This window comes from Ipomoea triloba, chromosome 11 (assembly GCF_003576645.1).
Source record: "Ipomoea triloba cultivar NCNSP0323 chromosome 11, ASM357664v1".
Classification (NCBI taxonomy): domain Eukaryota; kingdom Viridiplantae; phylum Streptophyta; class Magnoliopsida; order Solanales; family Convolvulaceae; genus Ipomoea; species Ipomoea triloba.
In genome coordinates, this window is record NC_044926.1 from 17,658,729 (window position 1) to 17,677,541 (window position 18,813).

The following is an 18,813-nucleotide window of genomic DNA, read 5'->3' on the forward strand; positions in this document are numbered from 1 at the left end:
GGGGGGGGGGGGGCATCACTCTGGTTGCCCAACTCTTCATTGATATCAATACTAAAGAAATGTACCAACAACTCGATTGATTACACGCAGAGAGCTCGTGGATATTCTTCACATCATCATCCTTCGAGTTCTGCCTTGAAGAGTTGTCAAGAATGCGATCTCCTTGTGCTGAGGCTCCCCCTCAACAGCCGCACACGTTGCTTAACCTGAGTGAATACGTGATCATATTCTCTAATGAGAATTTCAACTTGAATCAAAGGTAAACTTTGTCAAGTTTTCTCTTCAGCTCAATCAGACCTTATCTGTGTATGAATCTCTGTAAATCAACAACCGCTTCATAGAGATAGTCTATGTATTTATAGCTGCTGGAATTTTGATTCAGTTGTAACTGAATAACCGTTCTGAATTATTTTGGCTGAACTAATGCACACCTTGGTTCAATGTTAAGTCTTCATGTCTTCAAGTCTTCTGATCTTCGAGTCTTCTGTACTTCATGCTGAACTACATATCAATTTGTACACACCCGATCTATACTTAATACAATAAGCCTTGGACTTCTACTTAACTGAACTATCTTTTGAACTATAAGTAGAATAACTAATTTGCATGAAACTATAACAACGAAGGAGTTTTACAAATCCTTATGAATGCTCTTTTGATAAATGACTTTTTATTAACAATCTCCCCCTATGTTTAAGTTTCCTGGCAACATAGTATTCTACTTTGAACAATAACTTCTTCTTTTTTTTTGAAAATAAAGAAACTCATTCATTTAATCATAAGCTGAAACAATTACAAATAGGATCAATGGAACGGTATATCATTCCTTACAGTCAAACATAGAAACAATTTTCCTAGCAACGCTACAAAGAACTTGATTCGCAGACTGTTTCACAAATTTGAAGCTAAATCCGTTGGATGAACATGAACTTAACACTTCTTTAATATCATTGAAAGATTGATCAAACGTAGTCAAAACTGACTTCAATTGGAAAGTCTTGCACGCCACCTGAGTATTTATTTTCAACCTTACATTCATTTATCGATCTGAACTGCAAATGCTCTTTTTCATTTTCATCTTTGTCACCTAGGATGAGGTTCACATACGCCATGACCAACTTTTATGATTCACACTTATGAAGAAAAGAACTCGTCAAAATAAACCAGAGGGAAACAAACTCGTCACACAAACGAGAGAAACAGACAGAAAAACACAAACAAATACAGAACACACAAGAAAAGGGAAACAACAGTACACCTCTTCTTGAAAACTTTATTTTTGGGATCCACTAAAATCAAACCACCTCTTTATCCAGATCTGGTTGAATCATTTGAACTTTGAAACTTCTGCAACTTCCTTCGAGAGTTGGTGGTTGAATTGGCAGTGAAAGTTATGAAACAAAAACAAAAAAAAATAAAAAAATAAAAAAAATAAAAAAAGAAAGAAAAAAAACAAAGGGAAATAGGAGACCGCCGGCCAAAGACCCGCCGACACGAAGCTCCGTCAAAGCTTCGGCCAGATCTGGCCAGAGGCCTGCGGCCAAAAAAGAGGCAAGGTTTTGAGAGACAGAAGAGAGGATTCCAGAGAATAGGCTAGGGTTTTATTTAAGCACATTGTTTTGAATCACATAAAATAAAAGATAGTTCAAGATTTAACAAAGAACTTTAATTTGAACATTAACCAGCATGCATTGACCCTATCTCAAAATGAATTGACAATCTAACAAGTTTATTACAATTGCCTATTACAAAAGATAAAGTCTTTTAGAATCAGCAACTATGGGTCTTCAAGATCCAGTCCCCGAATTAGTAACAATCATTAAAAAAAAACGGGGGACAAAAGCAATACCAAGTAACCAGTAACAGAGTAACCAATGATTTCTTCATACTTTCCCTATTGCCTGAAACTTGTGAATCTGTAGCCACAAGACTTCGTAGCAGGACCAAGTAGGAAAGCAAACCATGTATTAAAAACAGAATCATTCCGATTCTGATGACACAGCCTCTTGGCTGGTCCCAACAGTCTTAGCAGGAGTTTCCTTTGCAGCAGCAGTAGATGTGGCTACAACAGGATGGCTTCCTTCAGCAATTTCAGTAGTTGCAGCCTGAGCAGTTCGAGCAACAGCAACAGGCAACTCTTCTTCGTGTTCACGCAATCTAAGTTGTTCAAGCAATTGCATTTCCACATTCCTTTTCTCAACCAGGACCTGAATCACCATATTGAAATCACTGATATTCTTTTCCAGGTGCTGGGCTTGTAACACCCCACTGTTTCCACTTAAAAAAATACGGGAATTTTTTTATATTTACAATTCAACTATACAACAGCGGAAGCTCAACAATAAAAAGGAAAAAAGGGGCGTTATGCCACGTTCAAGTATCCCGTATACTCAAACACACAAGCTAAAACCAACTACCATAATATTACTATTACAATATTTGATTTCTAATGAATTAAATTACAACCTTTATACACGATTTTAAGACGGTTCACTCTCATGCCAATGCCATGTAATCAATACCTGCAAACTAACTAAAGAGTGGAAACAAAGTCAGCATGACGGTTGGTAAGACTTACTCCACCCCGTAAAACATAGCACATAGCACTTTGGAGCGTATAATTCCATATTAACCCCATATGATATTTTTATACTCATCCACATAATCATTTTTAATCCATTAGAATATTCTTATTCTCAATTCAATCAATTTATCATGTATTCTAATTTCACATAACATTTCATAATAAATAATAATCATTTAATCATTTAATCCCTCATAAAATCCTATACTTCCACAATTTACCATTTACATAAATAATAGCATTTAATCCTTTATTCACCATAGTATGCCTTTCAAAAATCATTCTCAATATATAAATATAATGGCATTACTTATCCAAGTCAAAATCATTATATTCATCAAAATTTTCATATAACCTTTACTCAAAAATTATTTCTCAAAACTTTTCATAATAGCATAATTCTTCAAATTCCTTAAAAACTTTATTTTGTGCCATACTTGCACACTATAAAATAAAGTTTCTAAAACCAATAAATACATATGGAAGCGCATTATCATAATACATTGACAATAATAATACTTTTAAATAATTTGGAAAGGTAATAGTATTTTTATCCAACCTTAAAAAAATTCAGCTGCATTTCCTTTGCTCAGAAAAATTAGATATATCATCATAAAAATAATAATATGGAAGCATAACACATATATACATAATGGGAAAGGGTCCTTTATACTTATGCCCTAGTGACAGAACTTATGCTGCACTTCACAAAATTCTCATTCTCAATTTGAAAACCGGACTCTAACCTTAAGTGTGCACACTCCCAAATGAGGATTCCAATCCCCTACGGGAAATTACCAACCCTAGTAGCTAGGATAACGTTTCTACTGACTAATCTGTAATTTAGGGTACACTGACCCGCCTCTACAGAACACACCATAGTGTCCTAGTACCCTAGGATTGTTCCTTAGGGCACTCCTCAACATTTAAATAATTCAAATCATATATTCACAATTCTCACAAATTTCACATAGCTTCCATAACTTAAAAATTATTTAGTTTAAATAAACATTTGGCTCAAAAGTAATAATTTGCAAAAAGATATTTTGATTAAAAACTTTACTTTTAAATAAATTTAAAAAAATCCTTTTTTTTGAAAAAAAAAAAAAAAAAAACCTTAATCACATTAATATCAAAAATCAATAACCACTAGAGAAGATTTTAAAGTGCTTATCTATCTATATAATTTAATATAAATTTATACTAATTAACAAAACAAAAATATTTTTTTTTCAAGAAATTACGTACATAGGTACAGTATATATACATATATACTAAAATTCCTACCAACCACACAACATCCCTAATTCTATGCAACTCTAGTAGTTAATTAAAATATCAATTATACATAATACAAATACTATCAATTCACCTTACAATACACAAAGAAATTTTGGGACTTGGTTTAATGAATAAAAATAACACAACTATAATTTAATTATTTATATACTAACATACACACAAATACTACATGATAATTACACACAAATACTACATGATAATTACACACAATTAAATATAAGGAATATATATATATATACATATAATATGTACGGTACATACTAGTACAAAAAAATATATTTATTTACTTATGTTACTATACATACGGTGTATATAGTAATTATATATAATATTTTTTTTTATAGATATATATTTTTTTGAGTACTACTGACTCTGTTACAGATATAGCATCTGTTCATAGCTACATTCTCAACCTACTGAAACACAAAAAGCCATGTGGGAATATTAACTGGGACACCGGGTGCCACTAGACCACAGGGATTTGGCAACATTTCAATCATACAATTACAATTATATAAATAAATATAGGAATATATACACACATACGTACATGTATACCTACAATTATCTTTACATACTAATAAAAATGTAAACCAAGCTTTGATAAGAAAATCATTTTTTTATATAGCATTCATACGTATCACTTATACTAGTTTTTCTTATACGCGATGCGCAAAAAATATGTGTCCAATATTAGTATTTTGTATTAAATTTTAATATAGTAAATAATAATAATAATAATAATGTAAAATATTTTTATAAATTGAATAATTATATTTTAAAAAATAACTAACATATAACTATAATATTTAATGTGTATATATTATTATTATTATTGAAGAAGATAAGAAAATATATGGTGGATGCATGTGCATAGTAACAATAGTGGAAAAGATAACGGAAGTTATAACGGTAGGGGTATATTTGTCCAAAATATTATGTAGTACAACTTTTATAGCATAATGTACAAAAAAACTTAACGGAAAAAATGGACATAAATAAGGGGTATAACCTTCATTCACATTTATTATGTTTTTAGATATAAACATTAAAATAAAAGTTTTTATAACAAAAATCACAACTAACAATTTGTTAATTAAATCCAATATTTCATGATCATCAATTTTCACCAATTATCATCACGACACATATATTCATTCAACCAATACATAATAGGGTAAACAAGTAAGAAATCAACCCACTTACATTATTTAATCATTATCACTTAAGCATTGTCTCCATGAGTATTCTCATCAAACCATTTTCATTACTTAAATCATTTTCACACGATCAACATCAGTAAACCCACATTTCATCCTCTAACAATTGTTTTACACAGATTCATGTCATCGTCATTTTTTTGTACACTAAAAAAAATATCATAACTTTATCAACAACACAAAATTTTACTAATCAACATCGTACTTCCACCATAAATCAATATAAATAATATGTACTCACATTCAATATATAACAATTTCTATAATAATAATAGTATAATATCACATAACACATATTAAATAATTTGATTCGGGGTCAATAGATTTTGGATAGACATAAACTTACCTAATGGGACTTTGCATCTGATCTGTTGCCCAACTTCTATATGAAGGTACTAACTATTTTTCCTCTCTAATCTTCATCACTCAAAACTCATATATAAGTGCCTAGCATAATATTTCTCCTTCTAATGATTTCCCATGGCTCACATACACAAGTATATATAACCTTGATCATCCATCATTTAATTTTTAATAAAAATTTTGATTTAATTAACTTAATGGTGATTGGTGTAACTCCCAATCACCAATCCATCCAATAATAATAATAATAATAATAATAATAATAATTAATGATGATGATAATAAAGTTTCAAATGGATTTCAAAGAATTAAAAAGTTTTGATGGCTTGATGGTTAAGATCTTAAAATTTCAAAGATAGGGTTTGGGGTTCAAATCTTCACATGACCAAAAGATAAAATATTATCTTGATAGAAGATTAATACTATTTTTCAATTAAATAATTATTTTCCTTAGCAAAAATCATGGTGTTACAATCTACCCGCCTTAAAAGATACTTCGTCCTGAAGCATAACCACTTCAAAAATATATTACTAGGAAAAGAAATACACAATAAGTAATTTTAGCAATTAAGTTCAAATAAACTCACCAAAGTCCATAAATCACAAAAATCACCGCTTACCAGGTATTAGCAAAATATAATAAACATAAGCAATTAAGTGTGCAAAATCACACAACTTCACTGCAGATTTAAATTTTAAATCCTAGTCAATTTTACTTGTAACCAAATTCCTAATTTAGGCTTTATTATCACTTGGTAACGCCTATCCCAACGAAGTGTACCGTTCTGATACCAACTGTAACACCCCACTTTTTCCACTTAAGAAAATACGGGAAATATTTTATTTATTTACAATTCAACTATACAATAGCGAAAGCTCAACAATAAAAAGAAAAAAGGGGCGTTATGCCACGTTAAGTATCTCTTATACTCAAAAGCACAGGCTAAAACCAACTACCAAAATATTACTATTACAATATTTGATTTCTAATGAATTAAATTACAACCTTTACACGATTTTAAGACGGTTCACTCTCATGCCAATGCCATGTAATCAATACCTGCAAAATAACTAAAGATTGGAAACAAAGTCAGCACGACGGCTGGTAAGACTTACTCCACCCCGTAAAACATTTTTGCACATAGCACATAGCACTTTGGAGCATATAATTCCATATTAACCCCATAGGATATTTTTACACTCATCTACATAATCATTTTTAATCCATTAGAATATTCTTATTCTCAATTCAATCAATTTATCATGTATTCTAATTTCACATAACATTTCATAATAAATAATAATCATTTAATCCCTCATAAAATCCTATACTTCTACAATTTACCATTTTCACAAATAATAGGATTTAATCCTTTATTTACCATAGTATACCTTTCAAAAATCATTCTCAATATATAAATATAATAGGATTCAAGCCCCTGCGGGAAGTTACTAGCCCTAGTAGTCAGGATAACGTTTCTACTAACTACCCTGTAATTTATGGTACACCGACCCACCTCTACAGAACACACCATAGTGTCCTGGTACCCGAGGATTGTTCCTTACGGGCACTCCTCAACATTTAAATAATTCAAATCATATATTCACAATTCTCACAAATTTCACATATCTTCCATAAGTGAATTAAAGGAGCACTGGTCTATCAATTAAACAATCAAACCAAAACAAACCTCTTTCCACACTTTAGACGTGTCTACGGGGTGTGGGGTAACAACAAATAATCCTTTTGTGAAACAAAGAATGGCATGCTCATCATTTGTTTTCCCCTCTCAATTTCTTTAAATTGAAAAAAAAAAAAAAAAAAAAAAAAAAAAGAGCGGTGGTGTTGCCTTCTTTCCTTATTTATTTCTTAAATATTACGGAGTATTAATTATTATATTTATTTATTAAATATTAAATAATATCAATACCTTCTTTCCTTATTTATTTCTTAAATATTACGGAGTATTAATTATTATATTTATTTATTAAATATTAAATAATATCAATAAAAATATTTTTTAATTTTAATTATTAGTACTGCAATAAAATGCACGTAATAACATATTTTAGTGTAGGGATGACCATAGTTCGATTCGAACCAAGCAAGACACTGTAGCAACCAGACCGAAACAGTAGGGACGGTTCTGGTTACGATATGAAACTATAAAAATAAAATAAAATAATTGTTAAATTTAAACTATTTTAAAAATAGGAAATAGAATTTAAAAAATAAATAATTAAATATTAAATCGAAAATTCAAACTAAAATAGGTTCGGTTAACCGAATGCACACCCCTACACTTTAGGGACAAAATGGGGTTATATTTATAATTAAAGGACTGAATTGTCTATTTGAGCATAATTCAGGAACCAAAATGACCATTTTCTCTAATGAAAAAATAACAATAATACCAATAATAAAAATAATTCACTATAATAATAATGTTTTGAGTTTGGAGTAAATTTTCAGGGGTGTTGGTAGAGTAAATATAAAGTTGGGGTTTTGGGGTAATACATTTTTTTTTTAGTACTACTGACTCTGTTACAATATAGCCTCCACTGAAGCTCGAACCCACTCGAGGACTATCATTCATGTGGGAGTGTAAACCAGGACACCTGGTACCACTAGACCACAAGGTCTTTATGGTAATGCATTATAAACGTAAAGAGAAACGGTATTCTAATTACTGTTTCTCTCACCTCATTAAACTCAAACTTCAAACTTCAAATTCCTAGGTAGGATATTTACTTTTGCATAAAACGGTGTGCAACCCTAATTTTTTTTCTTTTTTTTCTGTTTTTGAAAACCAACCCTATTCTAAAAAAGGGTAATAAGAAAGGTACTTTACACAAGAAGGAGGTATAAGAAAGGTACTTTACTAATTACCGTTTCTCTCACCTCATTAAACTCAAACTTCAAACTTCAAACTTCAAATTCCTAGGTAGGATATTTACTTTTGCATAAAACGGTGTGCAACCCTAATTTTTTTATCTTTTTTTTTTTTTTGAAAACCAACCCTATTCTAAAAAAGGGTAATAAGAAAGGTACTTTACACAAAGAAGGAGGTATAAGAAAGGTACTTTACACATTTTTATCCTTTTCTTATTATCTACACATTATTCTGGCCCTCTTCTCTCATTTAATAAATGTATTATCTTATTCACTTTAGCAATAGTCCATTTACTTCCTAGTTTGAATTACAATTATTTCATACTTGTTACTTCCTATTTTAATACATATTACTTCTTATTTTAAGTCCTGTTTAATATTCAATTCGTTTGAATTTAACTTTTTTCTTTATTAATTTTATTAAAAAATTTCTTGTAATTTTCAATTCCGGCTATTTAATTTAAGTTTAAAACATTTGTTAATATAAAATTTAAATACATAAATTTTTATTCAATAACATAAATTTAATATTACAAAAAGTAATATGTAAATACTTTAATTAAGTGTTATTAACCGTGTAGCACATACAAAATAGGAAGGATGAAGTAACAAAATAAATGTGACATTTTTATAGTTTGTATATATATTTTTGGTTACTTGTCTAGTTTTTTTTTTTTTTTTTTTGTACTGACAATAAAATTATAATTTTAATACAATGTCTGTTTAGCATAGAAAATTGGCATTAATTAAGAAGGGGTCCCACCCCCCCTTCCCCTTCCCAGTCGTTATACTGTGGACCATGGTCCACAATGCATGCATTATGGACCATGAGTCATGGTTGATACTGCAGTTGTGTTGAACTGATACTACAGTTGTGTTGAACTGATACTACAGTTGTGTTGAAAAGATACTGCAGTTGTGTTGAAAGGGAACTGCAGTTGCGCAGAACAGAGGCCGTGTCATCCATCTGAAATTGCAGTTGTGTTGAACGGATACTGCAGTTGTATTGAAAAGATACTGCAGTTGTGTTGAAAAGATAATGCAGTTGTGTTGAACGGATGAATGGCCTCTGTTTCGTGCAACTGCAGTTTCCTTTCAACACAACTGCAGTATCTTTTCAACACAACTACAGTATCCGTTCAACACAACTGCAGTATCAGCTATGATCATGGTCCACAATGCATTGTGCACCATGGTCCACAATATAATTTGCGTCCCCTTCCCCCTTTTCTTTGTCAAATTGGTTGGCAATAAGATCGGAAAGTGTGATGTCTGATGGTATGGGGGCAGTGACTATTACCAAAGTTGTTGAGATTCTTTTTACCACGTGATCACAAGAGTGTGGACCTAAAATTCACATTTGTGGTTTGGATAAACAATTGAGATTAAAAACTACTCAATAAAATCTTAATGTAATTTATAATATATATAATTTTCTTTATATATAAATTAATCACCTCATAAAAACTAATTTAAATTGGCACCTCTGTAACCCTTCTTGAGGGAAGGTCACGGGATCAAACCCCGGTGGTAGGGTATTGACTCTTTGTTTTATAATTGATTGAGAAAATATATTGAATAGATACTACACTATAATAGAGTCTATATTACTCAAAAAAATATGAATAATATAATATTTATTATGAATAACATTACTGTGTAGAATTAAAAATTAGTCAAACAAGACATGGTTTTCTATATAAGCTATACTACTTTTTAAGGAGTAATATTTTGAAAAGTCTTGTCCAAAATTTTCTAGATTGCTTTGCCCTACATGAGTACAAGATGAGTAGACGTTGAACCCAAATCTCCAAGACTCCAACTGTGGGTGAGGACTGAAAAGTGACATCAAGAATAGGGATGGACATGAGTACATGACTGACAAATTATTATGTGGAACATAAAAAATAAAAATAAAAATAAAAAATATATTTTAATATATTAAAAGTATATTATTTGTGTACTGAATGTACATTATACAAAATAATATATTTTTAATACTTAAATAATGTACTTTTTCTGAATATAAGTTATATTTTTAATATACTAAAAGTATATACTCCCTCTGTCTCATTTTACCTGTCATATTTACTATTCATTGGTCAAACCAACTCTTCCTTCATTACTTATTTTCTTTAGTAATTTTTATTATTTTTAAATTTAATTTTTTGTGTTTAATAGTACTTTTAATGTAGTTTCTAAATATATAAATTTTATATATTAACGCTAAACTTAATATTATTAAAAATTGGATTAAAAATAACTTCAGTCAAGCCTCGTTAAACGAATCAGATAACCATTTTGGAACGAAGATAGTATTATTTATATACTGAATGTACATTATTTGATAGTATACAAAATAATATACTTAGTACCCAAATAATGTACTTTATGAACACAAATAATAGACTTTTTTATTTATGATCTACACAATAATTCTCCGACATGAGTTGAGTATGTCAATGTTGCTTTCCCACTATATTTTTACCACCCACCGTTGTCCTGTTTCTAAACGGATAAACATTTTTAAAAAATTGTTTACTCTTATACCATAAAGTCACAAGTTTGATTCAACTTGTATTTATTTATACCAGAAAGTCACGTCTTTGATTCTTGTGAGTAATTTTCTTTTTGGTCCTAGACTTATAGTGACTTTGGACAATTTTAGTCCTCCATAAAAAAGTTTGTCATTTTATATACAGACTTGTTGTGACGAGGATAATTTTGGTCCTCCGTCTATTATCTGGTTAGTTAATCGTCTAAATGAGGGGCATTCCAATCATTCAATGTGGTGGGTGAGGAAGAATAGCTCGTAGACGACGCCGACGATCCCGAATGAGACTACTGGCGTTGTTTCCTTTTGATCCTCTTTTCAACTCTGGCGAGTTCATTTTCCCTTAGGCGAGAATGATGTTGTGGGTGCTACGAGCTTATGATGGATGATTTATTTCCAAAAATCGGGAGGGAAGCAGTAAAACGCGATCGAGCATATGCGTTTCAAACGAAATCCAATTCTGGAAATTCGAAGGTAATCTCGAAAATTCAACATCAAAGAGATCCGATTGTGAAAATATTAGTAGAGGAATGGGAGAATTTAGCAAAGATTGAGAGGATATTTACCTTCATTGGGCGTTTTGCGAAGGCGAGACCTCCATTAGATATCATTAGGACAAAGCTCCGATTGGTTCTTCATGTGGAGGGAGAGGTGCAAAGGGCGCTCGACTCTAACAAAATATCAGGTGATGGTGGAGGGGGCTCAATTCTGGTTCGCACGGTGGTCGCCGAAATATCGCTAGCAAAGACTCGCCAAGTGCGGTGGTATGGGTCCTCTTACCTAATTTGCCATTTCACCTTTTTAATCTTCAAATGATTTCTCGTATCGTGCGCCGGTGGTCAAGGTATTTGCTTCGTATTCAGCTATAGATCGAATAACACGGCCGAACATTGCAAAGGCTAGGGTTGAAATTGATGCATCGAAATTTTTGATTGAAAGAATCTGGGTGGGAATTGTGGGTGAGGAAGGTGAATATGGAGGGTTTTGGCAGCGGATTGAGTTCGAGAAAGTGCCATTGTATTGTGTTCTCTGCCGCCGCCGCCATCACCAGAATATTCCCTTCATTTAGACGATCAACTACCGAGATAATAGATGGAGGACCAAAATTTTCCTCGTTACAATAAATCTATCCAAAAAATGGCAACTTTTTTTGTGGAGGACTAAAATTGTCCAACCCACTATAAGTTTAGGACCAAAAAAGGAATTCACTTGATTCTTGTCAATACGTTTTTGGTCAAGTCCGTCACACAGGGCCTTCTTGGTGTAATTTATCCAACTTGTGTTGCTATTACACAAAAGTGGAGTTCATCTAGTGCACACTATCAGAGTATCGTGTAGTAAGGACAAATTTTCCTTGTCACTACCCAAGTCGTTATTGCATTGACCATGGTCCACATAGCTGTGTACCACAAATAAAAAGTACATTATTTGTGTACATAAGGTAAATTATTTGAAAATACATTACTATACTTTTAGTATATTACTAGATTTTGTCCCGTGCGATGCACGGTTTAAAGTTATATAATTAATTATGAAGTATTATTGTAACACTTATAATAAAAGAAAGAGAATAGTATAATATAGTTTACGAAAATATGTGCAATTACTAACAAAACCTAATGTTTGATTTTATGTTATTATTGAAAATATAAATGCAAATTCTCCGTTAGGCGCATGATTATGCATTTACTCCAAAGGTATGGTGAATTTATACTTGCAGATAAATTTTTTTTTTGTCTTGATCCCTTTGGCACCACCGGTACGATTTGCCTAAAACCACTACCTAATACCATGCTCTTGGTATAAAATGTACAGTATAATAATTGGTTGAATTAATTTATTTATGTTAAATTAGTTTAAATTAATTTATATAGAATGTTATTCAATTCATATATACTTTAAACATAGAATTAACACTACTTGTTAACCCTTTCCGATCATAAGAAATATGATTAAAAAACTGGTAACCCTTTTACATTTAAAAATATTAGTAATTTTATAGTTGGATATGTATATTTTGCAAGAAAAAAATATTTGTTAACCCTTTTATTTGGAAATTAATCTTAGTTAAATTTAGGTATATAAATTAATAAAAATTGATTTCAATATATTAGTAAACTATTTTAATTGTAATTTATTATAACTAAATAAATTTAATTTTTTACAACCACAATCTAGAAGCATCTCTCTCAAATATTAATTAAAAAGAACCATTGTATGCAATATTTACATATATAATGCTTAAGGTTGAAGGTTGAATGACCCACATATAATGCAAATTATATGAAATGACTTTTCGTGCAAATTAATATATACAAATTTATTAAGGTTATGAGTTATGTATGCAAATTATATGTAATGATTCTATATACAAAATTTATTTACATATAATCAGTTATGAGTTATGTATACAAATTTAACACACTATTTAATTTCTGAGAAAATTAAGGTTGAAGATTGAATCAGTAATGACTTTATTTGGTAAGCGCTTTATATATAAACATGTACTGAATTTAAGGTATTCACTTAAATATGATAGAGTCGTCAACCCAAATGGTTTGACGATTTTAATTTGTGATAAGGAGAGCATTCGAAGAAATTCCACATCAAACATTGCAACATGCAATTGTTTGTAGCTAAAATATGGTATTTTCGAAAATGTTCCTACGTGAGAAAATGATTATTGACCTTGACTCTTGTTAATTCTCATTATGATTAGAGGGAATTGCCCTCTTTGAAATTTAAAAAGCAGTCTAAGTATGATAGAGTTAATGACATTCTTGAAATCAATATACCAACCGTAATTTGAATTTTGAAATTAAGCAAAAAAAAAAAATCTCACATAAAAAGTAGGAACCTATATAATATACCAAATTAATTTGAATATGTGAATAATCAAGAAACAACTACTTGTTTATTTCCGTAATTATTCCATATATTATAATTTTTTTTTATTTCAATTTAAAATTGAGAAAGTAAAAATACTAACATAATTATGTTATGGTAATTTATAGATGTTCTAAAAAATATAGTAACTGCCATCTTATAATATTGAACTACAATATTGAAGAAGATTATATATTGAAAAAATTATAATATTCTATATATATATATATATATATATATATATATATATATATATATATATATATATATTTTACTGTTTACCAATTTATAAAATAAAATATATTAGATTATAATATTATAATATTTTATTGTTACATTTTTGAATTTGAAAATATAATATTGTTGTAGCTAATTGTAAAGTGATACTAAATAAAAATGCTTTAATTTTGGTAAGTCAAACTATAATTTGAAAATAAATCATTACAACTATGAATATTTCATTATTTATGGCCTAATTCATTCATTATTTCATTAGTATAATTTTAATTATTTTCAAATATTTCAAATTAAAAATTTTTGAATTAAAAATTCAAACCAAATCTATATATATATTAAAACAGAAGTGATAGCTTTCCCGCTCATTTTAGTCCAAAAAATTTGAAATCGGTCAACATAATAATATATAATAATTCCTTATCAGAAATTCTAGCATTCCTTATCATTCCTTATTTAGGGCTAAAATTGACAAAATATTCAAAATATGATTCCTTTCTTTATTATAAACGGAAATATTTTATTCAATTCCATTCCTGGATTCCTTATTTATTAATGAAATATATAGCATTCAAATTACTTTTATTTTAATTATATTTCAGACATATATTATAGTATTCCTTATACTATGATGTGCATTATAGTATTCAAAAAATATATTACTATATTATGTTAATGTACGTAATTAAATTCCTCTCATGATAATATTCAAAAAAAAATAAAAATTCCAACAATCAAATTACTGCATGATGTATATTATTGTATTCAAAAAAAATATTACTATATTATGTTAATGTACGTAATTAAATTCCTCTCATGATATTATTCAAAAAAAATTACTATATGATGTATATTATAGTATTAAAAAATATTACTATATTATGTTAATGTACGTAATTAAATTCCTCTCATGATAATATTCAAAAAAAAAAGAAAAAATTCCAACAATCAAATTACTATATGATATATTATCGTATTAAAAAATATTACTATATTATGTTAATGCACGTAATTAAATTCCTCTCATGATAATATTCAAAAAAACAATTCCAACAATCAAATTACTATATGATGTATATTATAGTATTAAAAAAATATTACTATATTATGTAAATGTACGTAATTAAATTCCTCTCATGATAATATTTAAAAAAAATCAACAATCAAATTACTATATGATGTATATTATAGTATATAAAAATTCCAACAATCAAATAATTACAAAAATGTTATATATGTTAATTTAATTTATAGCAATAATTATCTAAAATATTCATCATACCATGAATCATGGTCTACTTTTAAGGTACACTAAATTAATACTCCGTATATTCTTTTTCAACTTAAGTTCAGTACTTTTTTATATACAAATAAAATCAATATATAAAAATATATCATTAAAAAATTCTAATTAAAAACTTTTAAATATCACCAATATTGATATTTTTATTTTAATATATTAAATTAACATATAATTATATTAAATCACTATATTATATTCATTTTCAATATAATATTGGCTCATTTTTAAAATGTTGTAGATTGATTTTTAAAATACTATTGCAATATATAATTAAAATTAACATAGATTTACATTATATATATATATATATATATATATATATATATATATATATATATATATATATATATATATATCATAAATGTTATTTTCCGCTCATCTTAAAAAACTACTTCTGTTTTGAAATTTGAAATTACAATCATTTTTTACCTAATTAAATATTTACAAATATGTTATATATGTTAATTTAATTTATAGTAATAATTATCTAAAATATTTTTAAAAAAAATAAATAACACCAATATTTATATTTTTATTTTAATGTATTAAATGAACATATAATTATATTAAATCACTATATTATATTCATTTTCAATATAATATTGATTCATTTTTAAAATGTTGTAGATTGATTTTTTACAATACTATTGCAATATATAATTAAAATTAACATAGACTTACATAATAATATATATTAAAACAGAAGTGTTGTTTTCCCGTCTATCCAAAGAAAATACTTATGTTTTGAAATTTGAAATTACAATTATTTTTTACCTAATTAAATAATAAAAAATGCTATATATGTTAATTTAATTTATACTAATGATTACCTAAATATTTTTTATACCATGAATCATGCTCTACTTTTAGGGTACACTAAACTAATACTCAGTATATTCTTTTTCAACTTAATTTCAGTTTTTTTTATATACAAATAAAATTAATATATAAAAATATATCATTAATAAAAAGTTCTAATTAAAAAATTTTAAATAACACCTATATTGCTATTTTTATTTTAATGTATTAAATTAACATACAATTATATTAAATCAATCTAATTACATACGACAATTGAAATAATTCTTTTTCAAACGTTTCATACGCATAAAAGTAAACTTTGGTGCAAAATAAAACAAAAATAAATCTAATTGTTATTTGTAATTCTATTTTCAATCATTATATTGCTATATATATATATATATATATATATATATAGATCTCTATCTTTTTTAAAGTCATTAAATAATAATATGATAATTTAATGGTCATAGAATTTGTAAAAAAGAAAAATATATATATTCTATTAAAATAAAAAAAATTATAAATCAAAATAGATATGTCAAATTTAATTTATTATAATAAGATAAAATTAGAATCTTCTATTCAATTAGTATTTTTTGTATTATAGATATTTTAAATTTCATTTGTTTTATTTTTTGAAGTTTAATTAAAATTGTTAAAATTAAAATAATTTAATTTGATTAGAATACTCACACACACACACACATATATATTGCTAAAAAGAGAAAATAATAATTATAATAAATATATACATATATTGAATCATTATTGCATGTCAAAAGTTCATCAAAAAAAAATTGTTGTATGTCGATCAATTTGTTTACTTAATCTAACTTTTTTTTTTGAGAATTACTTCATCTAACTTTTAAAAATAACTATAATATTATTACTACTATATATAAATTTGTTCCTACATAAATGATGTTTGTTTTCAAAGTTAAAAAAATGTGAAAAGTAAAATATATCATTATTATGATTTTAGCATTCTACTAATAACAAATATAAGTATTATTGCATTAATTTAAAAGTTTTTAGTACAAATGCTGCAAACAAATTTTATAAAATACCATAAATTATTAAAATTTAAAAATCTAAAATAATAGGAATTATTTAAATAGTATGAGCCCAAAACAAATAAATTTCCGTTAATAACAAACCTGAAGTAAAATTAAAGTGAACTAATTAAACTAATTTATATTTGCGGAGTTTGAAAAAAATATAATGTTATTGGATAAATGTCTCACATTTAAATATAATGTTATTAAATTAATTGAAATTCACATATTTAAGAATGATGCATCATATCGAGATCTATCAATTTAAAATGAAGAAGAATAAGAGATAATAGAACTAAAAGAAATAAGCTTTCAATAAATTAGTTAAAAATATATCATAGATCTACAAATATTGAACTACAAAGTCTATTGTGAACTTATTATTTAAATGATGATCTAGAGATGTTTTGATTGTGCTTCATTTATGGGGGTTGGAAAATATTTAGAAACAAAACTAAATGGTTTCCAGATATCTATTACTACCTCCGTCCCATTTTGATTGTCTGATTCGTTTAACGAAGATTGATTTAAGTTATTTTTAATCTAATTTTTCATAATATTAAGTTTAGCATTAATATATAAAATTTATATATATATTTAGAAACTACATTAAAAGTACTATTAAACACAAAAAAAAAAAAATTTAAAAATAATAAAAAATTACTAAAGAATATAAGCAATAAAGAAATAGTTGATTTGACCAATGAATAGTAAATATGACAGGTAAAATGGGACGGAGAGAGTACTATTTATGATAACAAACAAAAGTTTAAGGCAAAAACTTGTGTGTGACCGTCTCATTGTCTCATTCTGTAAGACAGGTCGGATCTTGAATTAATGAGGTCAAAAATCCGACCTATTAATCAAAGATCTGGCCCGTCTTACGGATTGAGACCCGTAAGACGGTCTCACACAAGTGTTACTCAAAGTTTAAAATATCACCAAAGTAGATATCAAAATAAAACTCAGATATCAATGTAAAATTTTAAAATAAGAATTTGTTTTCATGCAAAGAAAAAAATTATATAATATTTATAAATATCTATATAATTAAAAAAATATCAATTTCTCTTTTTATCCATTTATGTAGACATATATTATATTTATAGTATTTTGTACAATATGAAAATATATACACTTTTTTTCTAGAATTGTGATTACTGACATAATTATACACACTAATTATAAATTACTACAATGGTTACTTATTAAAAAAATTATTTTAAAATATGTCTAAACTCATACTCTTAATTAAAATTTCAAAAATATTTTAAAAAATTTCTAAATTTGTAAATGTAATATTCTTAATTATAATTAATAAAATATAAAATATAATTAAGAATAAAATTATAAAATTAACAAAATGTGTATTCATAAGTATTTATATTTTAAAAAATGCATATATACATATACTTATGCATTATATTAATCATACAAAATTAAAATGCTATTTTGTAATTTCTAAATTTAATTATTTTAATTATAATATATCAATATAAATTATAATTACAGAAATTATATTATAGAATTTAAATATATACAAATTAATAAATATTATTTGTATATATACTGTATTACACAATCATATAAAAAATATGTCTGATTAGAGTTTAAA